The following is a 16,019-nucleotide window of genomic DNA, read 5'->3' as shown; positions in this document are numbered from 1 at the left end:
TGTGGAGGTTAGTGGCCATGGAAAGAGCCTTAGATGATCTTGGGAGGTGAAAGTCCACTTTAGCAACCCCTAGCAACCTCTGGAGGAACCCTAGGGTTCCATAGACCCTGGTTGAGAAACCCTGATCCAAAAGGTAAAAAAAAAAAAAAAAGAAGCCAAAGAACAAAAAGTGTTGATTCATATTGTAGAGGTTAGTGGCCATGGAAAGAGCCGTAGATGATCTTGGGAGGTGAAAGTCCACTTTAAAAACCCCTAGCAACCTCTGGAGGAACCCTAAGGCTCCATAGACCCTGGTTGAGAAACCCTGATCCAAAGGGTAAAAGAGCAAAAAGAAGCCAAAGAACAAAATGTGTTGATTCATATTGTGGAGGTTAGTGGCCATGGAAAGAGTCTTAGATGATCTTGGGAGGTGAAAGTCCAAAGAACAAAAGAACAGCCAAAGAACAAAAAGTGTTGATTCATATTGTAGAGGCAGAAATTGCTCATTGCTCAGGAAACCCCTAGCAACCTCTGGAGGAACCCTAAGGTTCCATAGACCCTGGTTGAGAAACCCTGATCCAAAAGGTAAAAAAAAGGAAGCCAAAGAACAAAAAGTGTTGATTCATATTGTAGAGGTTAGTGACCATGGAAAGAGCCTTAGATGATCTTGGGAGGTGCAAGTCCACTTTAGAAACCCCTAGCAACCTCTGGAGGAACTCTAAGGCTCCATAGACCCTGGTGGAGAAACCCTGATCCAAAAGGTAAAAAAAAACGAAGCCAAAGAACAAAAAGTGTTGATTCATATTGTAGAGGTTAGTGGCCATGGAAAGAGCCTTAGATGATCTTGGGAGGTGCAAGTCCACTTTAGAAACCCCTAGCAACCTCTGGAGGAACTCTAAGGCTCCATAGACCCTGGTGGAGAAACCCTGATCCAAAAGGTAAAAGAGCAAAAAGAAGCCAAAGAACAAAAAGTGTTGATTCAGATTGTGGAGGTTAGTGGCCATGGAAAGAGCCTTAGATGATCTTGGGAGGTGAAAGTCCACTTTAGCAACCCCTAGCAACCTCTGGAGGAACACTAGGGTTCCATAGACCCTGGTTGAGAAACCCTGATCCAAAAGGTAAAAAAAAAAAAAAAAAAGAAGCCACAGAACAAAAAGTGTTGATTCATATTGTGGAGGTGAGTGGCCATGGAAAGAGCCTTAGATGATCTTGGGAGGTGAAAGTCCAAAGAACAGCCAAAGAACAAAAAGTGTTGATTCATATTGTAGAGGTTAGTTGCCATGGAAAGAGCCTTAGATGATCTTGGGAGGTAAAAGTCCACTTTAGCAACCCCTAGCAACCTCTGAAGGAACCCCAGGGTTCCATAGACCCTGGTTGAGAAACCCTGATCCAAAGGGTAAAAAGAGCAAAAAGAAGCCAAAGAACAAAAAGTGTTGATTCATATTGTGGAGGTTAGTGGCCATGGAAAGAGCCTTAGATGATCTTGGGAGGTGAAAGTCCACTTTAGGTTCAACTAGAATGGTCCTTCAAATATTTCTTGGGATGATTTTTCTAGCGTGAGGGCTAATTTACTTTGATAAATGATCGGAACTGCATCACTTGGCTACTTGAGAGTTTCTCCTGCCAAAGTCTGTCCATGTAAATAAAAGTGAGTGAATCAGTGGAAATGGGAACAGTGTTGCTAACAGCGAATTTGGTTCATTTAAGGTGTGGTGCCTGTCCTTTCTGTGCCAACTCGTAGCACGTAGGGCTGGGTTGTATACAAAGTTGACTAGACGCCTATCCTGCATCCACCCCTGGGCCGGGCCCAGGAATACTAAGCCCAGCTCTTTGGACTGACCTTTCCGCGTTGTACGTTTCACCAAGGTAAGAGACTATGAGCTAATTAGTCAACGTTCATTATCCTCAAGCTGAGTGTTGCTTGCCAGGTCATACGTGCAAATGCTGGCCAACTTTTATTCCACATGAGTCACCAAAGAGGCTGATGGTATTTTGGCATTGTGATCGGGAAGAAGTGACAGCTCCAAATTCAGTCTTTTTGGCTTCGTGGTCAATAAGCCCAGGGTGCTGAGAGAAATAATATGACTCAATGTATAACTGTTGAGTATCTTTATCCACTTAGCACGGCCAGTAGCAGGAGCGATGACACGTATCGCGTACTGAAGCACACACACAAAGTGTTTTATTTACACTGGAGCTAAATTGTAGGGCAATAAAGGGAACCTGTCGTGAGAGCAACATGGAGGCTGCCATTGCCACCAGGTATTGCCAGCCACCAGTTGAATAGGAGCTGCAGTGAAGCCTTTTTTCTTAGCTCCCGTGTATGACCTCTTGAGGAAGAAGCCACCCAGAAGAATTTATGGCAATCTGTCACTTTGCCCACGCCCCTCGCCCAATACGCACCTTCCCTGCAGTAGCCTACTACTCCTTCGCTCCTTTGCAGAGCCCTCTTTGTGAGGTCCCAACACTGTTGCTTGAGGAAGAGGTGAAAAAAGTTAACCTTGAGTACCCTCTGACACTATCCAATATGCATCTTACAAAGGGTTTAAACACCTATCTCTGGTGAAGAAGGTGAATTTCAGTGGGTGGGGTTGTTATTGCAAGAAAACCTAACACTTTGCCCATAATGGACAAGGTAACACTTAGTGCCCATCTGTCGTGGTCAGGCTCAGAGACCAGTAGCTATAGCTGTAGAGAGGATCCCACTGACCAGCTGGATAAGTGCCCAAGCAGGTCACTCTGGCAGATGATGAAGACTCACCTGAGGTGCAGGATCTAAGCACTAACCGGTATTTACCAGAGCTCCTGATGGTGAAGATGGGTTAGCTGCATATTAGCACCAGGTCATGGTCCTCAGGATTGCCCCACCAGGAGGTAAGCAGGCTGGGGTCCAGTAGCAGATACAGCAGATAATAGCAGGTAGAGATCAAGCAGAAGCGTAGTCAGAAAACCAGCCAAAGGTCGGTAACAAATGATTGCAGGTTGGGATCAAAGCAGAAGCAGACTTCGAGGAACAAGCCAAAGGTAGGTAATGAATAGCTGCAGGTTGGGATCAAGCGGAAGTATAGTAGAGGAACAAGCCAAAGGTAGGTAATGAAGATCTGCAGGTTGGGATCAAGCGGAAGTATAGTAGAGGAACAAGCCAAAGGTAGGTAATGAAGATCTGCAGGTTGGGATCAAGCGGAAGTATAGTAGAGGAACAAGCCAAAGGTAGGTAATGAAGAGTTGCAGGTTGGGATCAAGCGGAAATATAGTAGAGGAACAAGTCAAAGGTAGGTAATGAAGAGCTTCAGGTTGGGATCAAGCAGAAGTATAGTAGAGGAACAAGTCAAAGGTAGGTAATGAAGACCTTCAGGTTGGGATCAAGTGGAAGTATAGTAGAGGAACAACCCAAAGGTAGGTAATGAAGAGCTTCAGGTTCGGATCAAGCTGAAGTATAGTAGAGGAACAAGCCAAAGGTAGGTAATGAAGAGCTTCAGGTTGGGATCAAGCGGAAGTGTAGTAGAGGAACAAGCCAAAGGTAGGTAATGAAGACCCGCAGGTTAGGATCAAGCTGAAGTATAGTATAGGAACAAGCCAAAGGTAGGTAATGAAGATCCGCAGGTTGGGATCAAGCAGAAGTATAGTAGAGGAACAAGCCAAAGGTAGGTAATGAAGACCCGCAGGTTGGGATCAAGCGGAAGTGTAGTAGAGGAACAAGCCAAAGGTAGGTAACGAGTGGCAGTGGTGATAAGGACAGCTGCAGGTAGGCAAAGGAGCAAGATATCAGCTGGAGAGAGAACACTTATCTGGAAAATGGGAGGTGCAAATGCACAGGTTAAATAGGAAGTTCATGGGAGGAGCACAGAGTTCAGGGTTCATCAGAAACGAGGTATAATGTAAGATCATCCAAGGAATACATCAGGAGGCTGTCCAGCACCTTAGGTGGCTGAGCGAGAAGAGCTACTACTGGGTGCAGCAGAAGTTGTAGGTTCAGATCCCAGTCCTGACAACCATCCATGGGCAAAATCATCCCCCCACGTATTTAAGTATCATGCAGCCTCCAACCTTTTTCTGGAAGTGGAGACTTCTGCAGGGAAGCTGTGCATGGGAAGCCCTTGGACTTTTCATCAAGTCAATGACCCTACGCACAAGGCCAAGCTGAACCTCCGATGGTTACAGCAGAAGAAGGTGAAGGTTCTAGAATGGCCATCGCAGTCTCCTGACCTTCATAACATCGAGCCGCTCTGGGGAGATCTCAAATGTTCGGTTCATGCATGACGACCAAAGACTTTGCATGACTTTGAGGCATTTTGCAGAGACAAATGGGCAGCTCCACCACCTGCAGGAATTCTGGGGCCTCAGACAACTATTACAGAAGACGTCATTGATACTAACGGGGGCAATACACAGGATTAGGAACTAAGGGGGTGCAGACTATTGAACAGGGGGGTCATTTCATTGGTTGCCTTGTTGCCATGTTCTCTTTTATGATTGGGCCATTCTGTTATCACCTCCAGTTACGGAATATGAGATCTCTTGACGCCAAGCCAAGGTTAGGTAGACCAAGAAAGATTGGTTTTAGACATTTTAATGGAGGTCTTTGGGGTAAATTGATGCTCACACTTTGGTTGGGCTTTACGGGGAACGTGGCGGAAGGGCTGTGACCTCGATCATGCTGATGGGCCACCATTGTCCAACCCGTAGCTTATTTGGAAGTAGAAAGTTCTGAGATCTCTTGAAACCAAGCCAAGGTTAGGTAGACCAAGAAAGATTGGTTTTAGACACTTTGATAGAGGGCTTTGGGGTAAATATGTTTTGGCGCTCACACTTTGGTTGGGCTTTATGGGGAATGTGGCCGGAGGGCTGTGACCTCGCTCACGCTGATGGGCCACCATTGTCCAACCCATAGCTCTGGGGCTGTGGCCTCGTTCACACTGATGGACCACCATTGTCCAACCCATAGCTCTGGGGCTGTGGCCTCGTTCACACTGATGGACCACCATTGTCCAACCCATAGCTCTGGGGCTATGGCCTCGTTCACACTGATGGACCACCATTGTCCAACCCATAGCTCTGGGGCTGTGGCCTCGTTCACACTGATGGGCCACCATTGTCCAACCCGTAGCTCTGGGGCTGTGACCTCGCTCACACTGATGGGCCAACATTGTCCAACCCATAGCTTATTAAGAAGTGGAAAGTTCTGAGATCTCTTGACACCAAGCCAAGGTTAGGTAGACCAAGAAAGATTGGTTTTAGACATTTTAATGGAGGTCTTTGGGGTAAATTGATGCTCACACTTTGGTTGGGCTTTACGGGTAACGTGGCGGGAGGGCTGTGACCTCACTCATGCTGATGGGCCACCATTGTCCAACCCATAGCTCTGGGGCTGTGACTGTCAACGTCCGTGATGCTGGGGGGATCTTTTGTGCCCGGGGACCAGCACCTCTTCCTGGAGTCGGGCCATAGTGTCATCGAACGTTGCGTTGGACCTTCCATGGTGGATAACGGTGGACCTGGCAGGTACTCCTTCGGATGGGGAGACATTGATGAGTCATAGATTAGAAGGAATCTCAGCTGTGCAGCACCATGGACAGCAGCCGGGCCCAGCTGACCTGTCACTGCCTTGTGCTGCTGGAACGATTTTCCTGCTCTTCCTCCTCCTGATCTGACGGGGATCCTCATACACAGGAGATGTCAGAGAGGATGAGAAAGTGGACCCGGCCATAGACATGTCCATGCATGAAGAGTGATGTGTCAGCGTGACCCTTCCAGGTATTTATTCCCTCTCCCAGAGGTCACAGGACTCCCCCCGACCATGCCTTCATCTGCTTTTCTCTCCAGCAGGACGGCGCCATCTTTGTTCAGGCATCAGCCAGGGTCACCATCTACTTCCTGGACTGAGATGCCGGCTCAGAGATGACACCATCATGTCATTCCTGGGGCCTGTGCAGTTCTTGGCTGTCTTCACAAATGTCTGACACAGATAAGCCCCTGCTGCAGCCTCTCACCTTGTGATTTATGCAATGTTATAATGTACAGTCTGATCACTGGGGGAGGGGAGACTGAGGAAATGCCTCCTCCTCCTTCTACAAAGTTACAATGTACAGTCTGATCACTGGGGGAGGAGACTGAGGAAATGACTCCTCCTCCTTCTACAAAGTTACAATGTACAGTCTGATCACTGGGGGAGGGGAGACTGAGAAAATCAATTCCACTTAGATCAAATTTGAAACAAATTCAAATGGAAAATATTGAATCAGTCTGAATTCAGTGTGAAGAATAGTTGGTTCTATTCTATTCGAAATTCGAATTTGGGAAGGCAGTTATATTCTTTCTATTTTATTCTATTCTATTCTTTTATTTTCTATTCTATGCATTTCTATTCTGTTCTTTTATTTTATGTTCTATTTCATTTGATTCTTTTATTTTCTATTCCTTTCTATTCTATTATATTCTTTTTTATTATTCTATACTATTCTATTCAAATCTTATCATTTTTTATTTTATTCTATTCCTTTATTTTTTACTCTATTCTATTATTTTTTATTCTATTGTTTTATGTTCTTTTCTATTCTATTTTATTCTAGTCTTTTATTTTTGAAATTCAAATTTCAGAACAGAGTTATATTCTTTCTATTCTTTTATCTTCTATTATATTATTTTCTGTTCTTCTCCTCTATTTTCTATTCTATTTTATTCTCTTCTTTTCATTTTGAAATTCAAATTTTAGGAGACAGTTATATTCTTTCTGGTCTATTCTATTTTTTTTATTTTCTATTATTTTATATTCTTTTCTGTTCTTCTCCTTTATTTTCTATTATATTTTATTCTATTCTTTTCCATTCTATTCTTTTTTGTTATTCTATTAAAATCTTTATTTATACTATTATATTCTTTTATTTTCTATTCTTTTCTGTTCTTTTCTATTCTATTCTATTTTATTCTCTTCTTTTCTTTTTGAAATTCAAATTTCAGAAGACAGTTATATCTTTTTCATTATATTCTAATCTCTTTTTCTGTTCTTCTCCTTTATTTTCTGTTTTGTTCTATTCTTTTCCCAATTTGAATTTCAGAAGACAGCTATATTCTATTCTATTCTTTCTATGCTATTCTTTTATTTTACATTTTATTCTTTTCTATTCTATTCTTTTCTATTCTATTTTGTTCTATTCTTTTACTTTCTATTCTATTGTATTCTATTCTTTTCTATTATTCTATTCTGTTCAAATCGATTTAATATTTTTTCGATTCTATTCTATTTTATTCCTTTATTTTCGATTCTGATCTATTCTATTCTATGATTTGCTATTCTGTTCTTTTATATTCTATTCTCTTCTGTTGTCTTTTTTTGCATTGTTTTTGAAATTCAAATTTCGGACGACGGCTGTATTCGATCACTAATACACACAGTCTTTGCGGCAAATCAGCAATAGTCAGCAATTTCGAATATGTTCTTGAGTCTTCGAATTTGATTCGAATTTCAGACAAAAAAATTTTCGTTTTTCGTTCGGGATGTATCCGAATCTCCGAATTATGAAAACGGCGTCCGAATTTCGATTCGCGCCCAACAAAACCGCACACGTCACGGAGCCGCCGACGCTAAGGTCACCCCTTGCCTCTGTGAGGCGTCGTTTTCTGCGCGGGCGTGCGTCCCCCGTGAACGTCCAGCGTTCCGACGATCACCCGCGCAGCAGCTCCAGCCAGACGTCGCCCACCATGTAACATCATCATTCATCGCAGTCACACTCGGGTCCAGGAACGCAGCGGAGGAGCCGTCTAGTCAGCTCTGAAATCCGACTCACGTAACCGAATATGAATAGCTTCGACTTGTTAGCCAAACGCAAATGTAGATTTTGGCACCGCCAGACCCGAGGGTTTGATTTTATTTCTTTTTTTTTTCGAAGCTCTATGTGGAGTCCCCGCGCTCGCGCCGAAGCCACGAAAAAAAAAAAAAAGCCAGAGAGAGAGACGGTCTGTTCAAAAATCTCGCAGCTCCCTGACATACCTATAAAATCAATTTAACCCCCGAGAAAGCACGCGGAAGGTGCCGGATCGTATCAGACGCGGGGCTAAATTTACCACTTGGCAGCTGCGCGACGCGGCGAGCGCAGCCCGAGATTTCGACAGTAAAAATAAAGTCCTGTTCGGCGTATAATTTACAGCTTACACAGATCTGGCCCCGCGGCCCCGTGCGGGAGGATTTGTATAACATAAAACAACAAAGTCGTTAATTTCCACGTGAAAGACATAGTCGGCGCTTTCACTGGGTTCTACGCTGTGCAAATAAAAAGTGGCGATGGGCCCCGGCTCTCTCCCGCGCACCTGGAGCAAGTTTGGCTCCCGAGCAGACTTTATTTTTGTAGCTCCTCCGCGGGCAGATTCTATTTCTGGCTGGCGAGTCGCTTCCTTCATACATTTTATCTTTCTTTTTTTTTTTCTGTAAAGGATGCCGGTTTGGAGGACCCAGCCGGAGTTGAGTGAATTGATTCACAAAAGTCGCCATTTGGCCCAAAAGGAGAGTCAAGTAGGCTCGGGCGAAGCTGACGGATTTTACTTCGCCGAACTTTAAAGGCAATATCTTTTACAGCATGGCAGCGTATGTATGCTATCAAATACTTAGAAAATGTTCCTTTCCTGGTGCCAATCCATGGCAGCGTACTACCACATGTATGCTATCAAATACTTACATAAATTTTTCTTTCCTGGTGCCAGTCTACGGCAGCCTTCTACCACATGTATGCTATCAAAACTACCACATGTATGCTGCCATATTGGTGCCAGGAAAACGAAAATGTTATCAAATACCTACCAAAATGTTCCTTTCCTGGTGACAATCCATGGCAGCATTCTACCATATGTATGCTGCCATATTGGTGCCAGGAAAATGAAAATTTTATCAAATATCTACCAAAATTTTCCTTTCCTGGTACTAATCACACCACATGTATGCTATCAAATACTTACCAAAATTTTCCTTTCCTGGTGGCAATCCATGGCAGCATTCTACCACATGTATGATATCAAATACTTAGAAAATTTTCCTTTCCTGGTGCCAATCCATGGCAGCGTTCTACCACATGTATGCTATCAAATACTTACCAAAATGTTCCTTTCCTGGTGCCAATCCATGGCAGCGTACTACCATATGTATGCTGCCCTATTGGTGCCAGGAAAATGAAAATTTTAAGAAAAATAACTACCAAAATGTTCCTTTCCTATTGCCAATCCATGGCAGCGTTCTACCACATGTATTCTGTCAAATACTTACCAAAATTTTCCTTCCTAGTGCCAATCCATGGCAGAATACTACCACATGTATGCTATCAAATACTACCATATGTATGCTGCTATATTGGTGCCAGGAAAACAAAACTTTTATCAAATACCTACCAAAATGTTCCTTTCCTGGTGCCAGTCCATGGCAGCATTCTACCACATGTATTCTGTCAAATATTTACCACAATTTTCTTTTCCTGGTGAAAATCCATGGCAGCGTTCAACCACATGTATGCTACCAAATACTTACCAAAATTTTCCTTCCTGGTGCCAATCCATGGGAGAATACTACCACATGTATGCTATCAAATACTACCATATGTATGCTGTCATATTGGTGCCAGGAAAACGAAAATTTGATCAAATACCTACCAACATTTTCCTTTCCTGGTGCCACTCCATGGCAGCGTTCTACCACATGTATGCTATCAAATACTTACCAAAATTTTCCATTCCTGGTGCCAATCCATGGCAGAACACTACCACATGTATGCTATCAAATACAAAAGTTTTCCTTTCCTGGTGCCAATCTATGGCAGCGTACTACCACATGTATCAAATACTTACCAAAATTTTCCTCTCCTGGTGCCAATCCATGGCATCGTTCTGCCACATGTATGCTATCAAATACTTACCAAAATGTTCCTCTCCTGGTGCCAATCCATGGTAGCATTCTACCACATGTATGCTGCCATATCGGTGCCAGGAAAATGAAAATTTTATCAAATACCTACCAAAATGTTATTTTCCTGGTGCCAATCCATAGTAGCATTCTACCACATGTATGCTATCAAATACTTACCAAAATTTTCCTTTCCTGGTGCCAATCCATGGTAACGTACTACCACATGTATGCTGCCGTATAGGTGCCAGGAAAATGTACATTTTATCAAATACTTACTGTAATTTTTTGCTTCCTGGTGTCAATCCATGGCTGCCGTGTTGGTCCAGGAAAAGAAAATATTGTAATATTTCAAGTTTAATGTAAATTTTAAGTTTAAGTAAAGGCAATATCTTTTACTGGCTCCAGCAATGTACTGCCACATGTATGCTATCAAAATTTTCCATTCCTGGTGTCAATCCATGGCAGTGCACTACCACATGTATGCTGCCATATTGGTGCCAGGAAAACAAAAATGTTATCAAATACTTACCGCAATTTTCCTTTCCTGGTGCCAATCCAGGATGCCATATTGGTGTCAGGAAAACGAAAAACTCTATTAAATTATTACTAAATTTTTCCTTTCCTGGTGCCCATCCTTGGCAGCGTATTATCACATGTATGTTGCCATGCTGGCACCAGGAAAACCAAAAATTGTATCAAATACTGACCATCATTTTAATTTCCTGGCTTCCATCCTTGTCCGGGCTGGAGACCACGCTGGACTTACTGGATCAGTATCTAGTTGTTGGTAGGTGGCTACGTGGGCAGTGAGGAGAAAGAAAGAAAGAAATAGAGAAAGAAAGAAAGAAAGAAAGAGAAAGAAAGAGAGAAAGAAAGAAAGAGAAAGAAAGAAAAAGAAAGGAAGAAGGAAGGAAGGAAAGGAAAGGAAGGGAAGGGAAGGGAAGGAAGGAAGGAAGGAAAGGAAGGGAAGGGAAGGGAAGGGAAGGAAGGAAGGAAGGAAGGAAGGAAGGAAGGAAGGAAGGAAGGAAGGAAGGAAGAAAAGAAAGAAAAGAAAGAAAGGAAAAGAAAGAAAGAAAGAAAGAAAGAAAGAAAGAAAGAAAGAAAGAGAAAGGAAGGAAAGAGAAGAAAGAAGAAAAAAAAGAAGGAAAAGAAAGAAAGAAAGGAAAAGAAAGGAAAGGAAAGAAAAAGAAAGAAAGGAAAGGAAAGAAAGAAAGCAAGAAAGAAAGAAAGAAAGAAAGAAAGAAAGAAAGAAAGGAAAAGAAAGAAAAGTAGTTTTTTTTTTAAAACAAACTGTGGAATGATAATATAAAATAACAAATTAAACAATAATAATAAATAAACACATTTAAAAAAATGTTTTTTAAACAGACTGCAGAATGATAATTGAAATAATGAATGAAACAATAATAATAAATTAGTTAATTAAAAAAGTAGATTTTTTTAAAGAGTCTGCGGAATGATAATATGAAATAACGAATGAAGTGACAATAATCAATCAATCAATCAATCAATCAATCAATAAAAAAGGCTGCAGAAATATCAACACCCGAGCCAGATAAAATATCAGCTTCAGATGGGCGGGTCCTTGAAGAGTCACGTGATGTTGGCACCTATACACGTCCATAGCTGCACTCCTCCTGCCCCCGGCGCTGCCTCAATACATGGTGCGGAGCCGCAATCAGAGGGGTTATTAAAACTGGCGAGAAAATCTAGAGATCCGCTCCGAATATTTGTTTTATAAATGTATGACAATATTTTATTGAGTTGAAAGCCCGTTCAGGGTGACGGCTCCCGTTTGGGGTGGGGGAGGGGGGAGGCATCAGACGGAACGTGTGCTGCGTGTTGAAACACGGAATTACAACAAGTCATTTGTTACACGGGACGGGAACCACAATACCGGCTCTGTTTCCCGGCCAGGCGGCAATCTGCGCTTAGAGGGACCACGACATCCAACCCGCCCCAAACCAGACCTTCCCGACCATCAATGATGGATCTGCCGGGACATCTTCTGCCACAAAACACGTGTGGGAAAATAAAGGGAAAAAATTGCAGCTTTTGTCTCATGTTGTCCAGATCAGCGGCTCTCAGCCCTTCTCTCAGTCACGGAACCCTTTAAGAGTATGTTACATTTTTTGGCACCCCAATCTATGGTGGGGTGCCCCTTCACAATATACACCCCCCTTCATGTCCTTAGTCTCCCTCCTTCTTTTAAATTCATGTCCTCAGTCCCCTCAGCACAGGGATGGTGGGAACCCTTCATAATGGGCTCAGCGGGTGTACAGACCTGAGAACTCAGCACAGGGATGGTGGGAACCCCTCATAATGGACACAGCGGGTGTACAGACCCGGGAACTCAGCACGCCGGTGACAATGGATTGAAGAATGGTTGGAGAATGTTGAACACGATGGTGACAATGGATTGAAGGATGGTTGGAGAACGCCGAACACGCTGGTGACAATGGATTGAATGATGGTTAGAGAACTCTGAACACGCTGGTGACAATGGATTGAATGATGGTTGGAGAACGCTGAACACGCCGGTGACAATGGATTGAATGATGGTTGGAGAACGCTGAACACGCCGGTGACAATGGATTGAATGATGGTTGGAGAACGCTGAACACGCCGGTGACAATGGATTGAAGAATGGTTGGAGAACACTGAACACGCTGTTGACAATAGATTGAAGAATGGTTGGAGAATGTTGAACATGCCGGTGACAATGGATTGAATGATGGTTGGAGAACTCTGAACACGCTGGTGACAATTAATGGAAGGATGGTTGGAGAACGCTGAACACACCGGTGACAATGGATTAAAGGATGGTTGGAGAATGTTGAACATGCTGGTGACAATGGATTGAATGATGGTTAGAGAACTCTGAACACGCTGGTGACAATGGATTGAATGATGGTTGGAGAACGCTGAACACGCCGGTGACAATGGATTGAAGAATGGTTGGAGAACACTGAACACGCTGTTGACAATAGATTGAAGAATGGTTGGAGAATGTTGAACATGCCGGTGACAATGGATTGAATGATGGTTGGAGAACTCTGAACACGCTGGTGACAATTAATTGAAGGATGGTTGGAGAACGCTGAACACACCGGTGACAATGGATTAAAGGATGGTTGGAGAATGTTGAACATGCTGGTGACAATGGATTGAATGATGATTAGAGAACTCTGAACACGCTGGTGACAATGGATTGAATGATGGTTGGAGAACGCTGAACACGCCGGTGACAATGGATTGAAGAATGGTTGGAGAATACTGAACACGCTGTTGACAATAGATTGAAGAATGGTTGGAGAATGTTGAACATGCTGGTGACAATGGATTGAATGATGGTTGGAGAACTCTGAACACGCTGGTGACAATGGATTGAATGATGGTTGGAGAACGCTGAACACGCCGGTGACAATGGATTGAATGATGGTTGGAGAACTCTGAACACGCTGGTGACAATGGATTGAATGATGGTTGGAGAACGCTGAACACGCTGGTGACAATGGATTGAAGAATGGTTGGAGAATACTGAACACGCTGTTGACAATAGATTGAAGAATGGTTGGAGAATGTTGAACATGCCGGTGACGATGGATTGAATGATGGTTGGAGAACTCTGAACACGCTGGTGACAATTAATTGAAGGATGGTTGGAGAACGCTGAACACACCGGTGACAATGGATTAAAGGATGGTTGGAGACTACTGAACACGCTGTTGACAATAAATTGAAGAATGGTTGGAGAATGTTGAACATGCTGGTGACAATGGATTGAATGATGGTTGGAGAACTCTGAACACGCTGGCGACAATGGAATGAATGATGGTTGGAGAACGCTGAACACTCCGGTGACAATGGAATGAATGATGGTTGGAGAACGCTGAACACTCCGGTGACAATGGAATGAATGATGGTTGGAGAACGCTGAACACGCCGGTGACAATGGACGATGTAATTTGTACTTATATTAGAGCACCAGCTCTTTGACAAATGACTCCCAGGCTTCATTCCCATTCAGATCAGTTGCTGCAAGCAAAACACGCAGAGTCAGACAATCGTCTCGGACGAAACGTCACATCTGCTATTTCCATTTTCTCCGCAGATGTGCATAGAAGATCAATATATCATAGGCCCCAAAAACAGTTTTCCAACGAAACATGTGCAAACGTGGATGGAGAATGGTTCCACCATAATGGCTCCAGACGTTCCTGTAATAACATTCACTTGCTGTCTGCTCTCTGCAGGGGAAACAAATTAACCGAGTAATTAATTCCTATCAAAGTCTCCCGCCAGAGGCTCTCGATGTGATTCAGCAGCAAGGCTTTCGCTATGGTCTGCATTTCTCTTTTCGAGAGATTTGGCATGAGGTTCTCCTCCTCCGGTGGACAGTGAGTGAGATTTTCAGAGATTTCCTTACCTACGTAGGTAACCGTATAGGTCAACTCCAGACATAAAAGTCACAAAGTATCGCACTGATACATCATTAAAGGTAGTCTTTTGCAGATTCAGATAGATAATAGATAATGCAGGTGTTCACTTCTGGTGGACGACGTGGCAGAGATGTGCTCATGCTGACCGGTGAGGGTGCCACTAAGAAATCGGGTGAGGGTGCCACCAAGGAGCAGAATGGAACAAGACATGCTGGAATTGTGGTCCAAGACAGGTGGAGATGGTCAACTGGGAAGGCAGACAGCAGGCAGCATGGAATGTAGAAATGTGGTCAGGAGATAAGCCTAGGCCAGACTAGAAGGTCAACAGGAGCTAGCCTAGATCTAAAGGAGACAAGTCCAAGTCCAAGGGCAGCAACAAGAAAGCAGGTCTCAGAAACAGATATGGGGTTCACGTTGCAGGGTGATTACTGAAGACCATCCGGCAACTTCCTGACTCATCTCTGTTCCCTAGATAGTCCACCATGCACCAAGGCTAGTGGTAAACATGCATGACCATGTACCTGGATGCATGTAGCGTGCTCATGTAAATTAGCATTCTCATCAAACTTGCATGCACATGTAACAGGTCTGAGATGACCCTTACTAGAGCAGGTGAAGCAGCGCTACAACCACCTCTTCCAGCCAAAGCTCCAGGTGCCGTGTGCTCAGGCAAAGTGGTTTCTGAAAACCTCCATCACTATGCAATCCACAGTAAAAACACTCTAATAAGTCAAAGAACATCCAGTAGGAAGGTCCCACAAAATCCCTACAAACTTCTGGGTTTACGTGAAACTCGACTGTTGAACCTGGATGCTGGGACAAGTGTGGTGGTAGCTAGGAGTTGGACCTCAGCTGTAGAAGATAATTTCACACTTCAAAGAGAAGAAAGAGGGTTGCAGTTTAGCATCTTCACCCTGGCCACTGGACAAGTCGACACTATATATCTATTGGGATGGCATCAGAAAGAAGAAGTGCACGCGCGCCAATATGCAGAACAAGGGTCATCTCAGTCCACAGGAAAAGCCAGCGCTCCGATAAGTCAGCACAAGTGGTTGTCCTTCATTACATAGTAGTGGAGTACAGCTGATAAAAACACCAGCGCGTTTTGGCCGCCAGGCCTTAGTCATTTCTATGAGCAAGAAATGATGGCCAAAACGCGTTGACGTGTGTAGGGTGGACTGAGATGACCCTTGTTCTGCATATTGGCACTTCTTCTTTCTGTTGTTCACAATGTCGATACAAGGTCATCCAGTGGCCATGGAGAAGATGCCAAACTGCACACCACCCCTTCTCTAGGATGTGTGCACCCAACTGTCTTCTGCAGCTGGAATCCCACTCCTATAGCTACCACCATACTTGTCCCGACACCCGGGTCAGCCAGCTAGGTTTCAGGTGAACCCTGAAGCTCATAGTGATATTGGGGAACCTTCAGAGGTCTCACTTCTGGTAGACAACATGGCAGAGATGTGTTCCCAGACCATAGAAGAAACCGGATAAGGTTGCCACCACCAAGGAACAGACTGGAACAGCAGCTGGCAGGAACACCGGAACCCATGACCAGACCCATGTTCTCTGATGGTCTCCTTGAGATGATTGTGAATAGTGCCAGACCTACCAGTGGCAAAATGAAAGGCAGGGCATGCATGAGACAAAGAGGTCACAGCTTGCCACTTGGTGCCTCTTCCCACATGGAAAAACTGCACCGGGCAGCTGCC

The 16,019-nt window shown here is 43.9% G+C and overlaps 1 long non-coding RNA gene across 1 annotated transcript in view; it reads left to right on the top strand.

Annotated features, from left to right (window-relative positions):
* The first annotated feature begins 8,422 nt into the window (after positions 1 to 8,422).
* Positions 8,423 to 16,019, top strand: part of LOC149435481 (uncharacterized) — a 23,579-nt gene continuing 15,982 nt past the window's right edge. Inside the window, exon 1 of the long non-coding RNA XR_016308476.1 lies at positions 8,423 to 8,557. This is a non-coding gene — a long non-coding RNA (uncharacterized LOC149435481). The remainder of the gene's footprint in view (positions 8,558 to 16,019) is intronic.

Source organism: Staurois parvus, unplaced genomic scaffold (assembly GCF_062004578.1).
Source record: "Staurois parvus isolate SC_StPar_1 unplaced genomic scaffold, SC_StPar_1.0 ptg001502l, whole genome shotgun sequence".
Taxonomy (NCBI): Eukaryota; Metazoa; Chordata; class Amphibia; order Anura; family Ranidae; genus Staurois; species Staurois parvus.
This window is presented reverse-complemented; position numbering and strand designations above follow the sequence as displayed.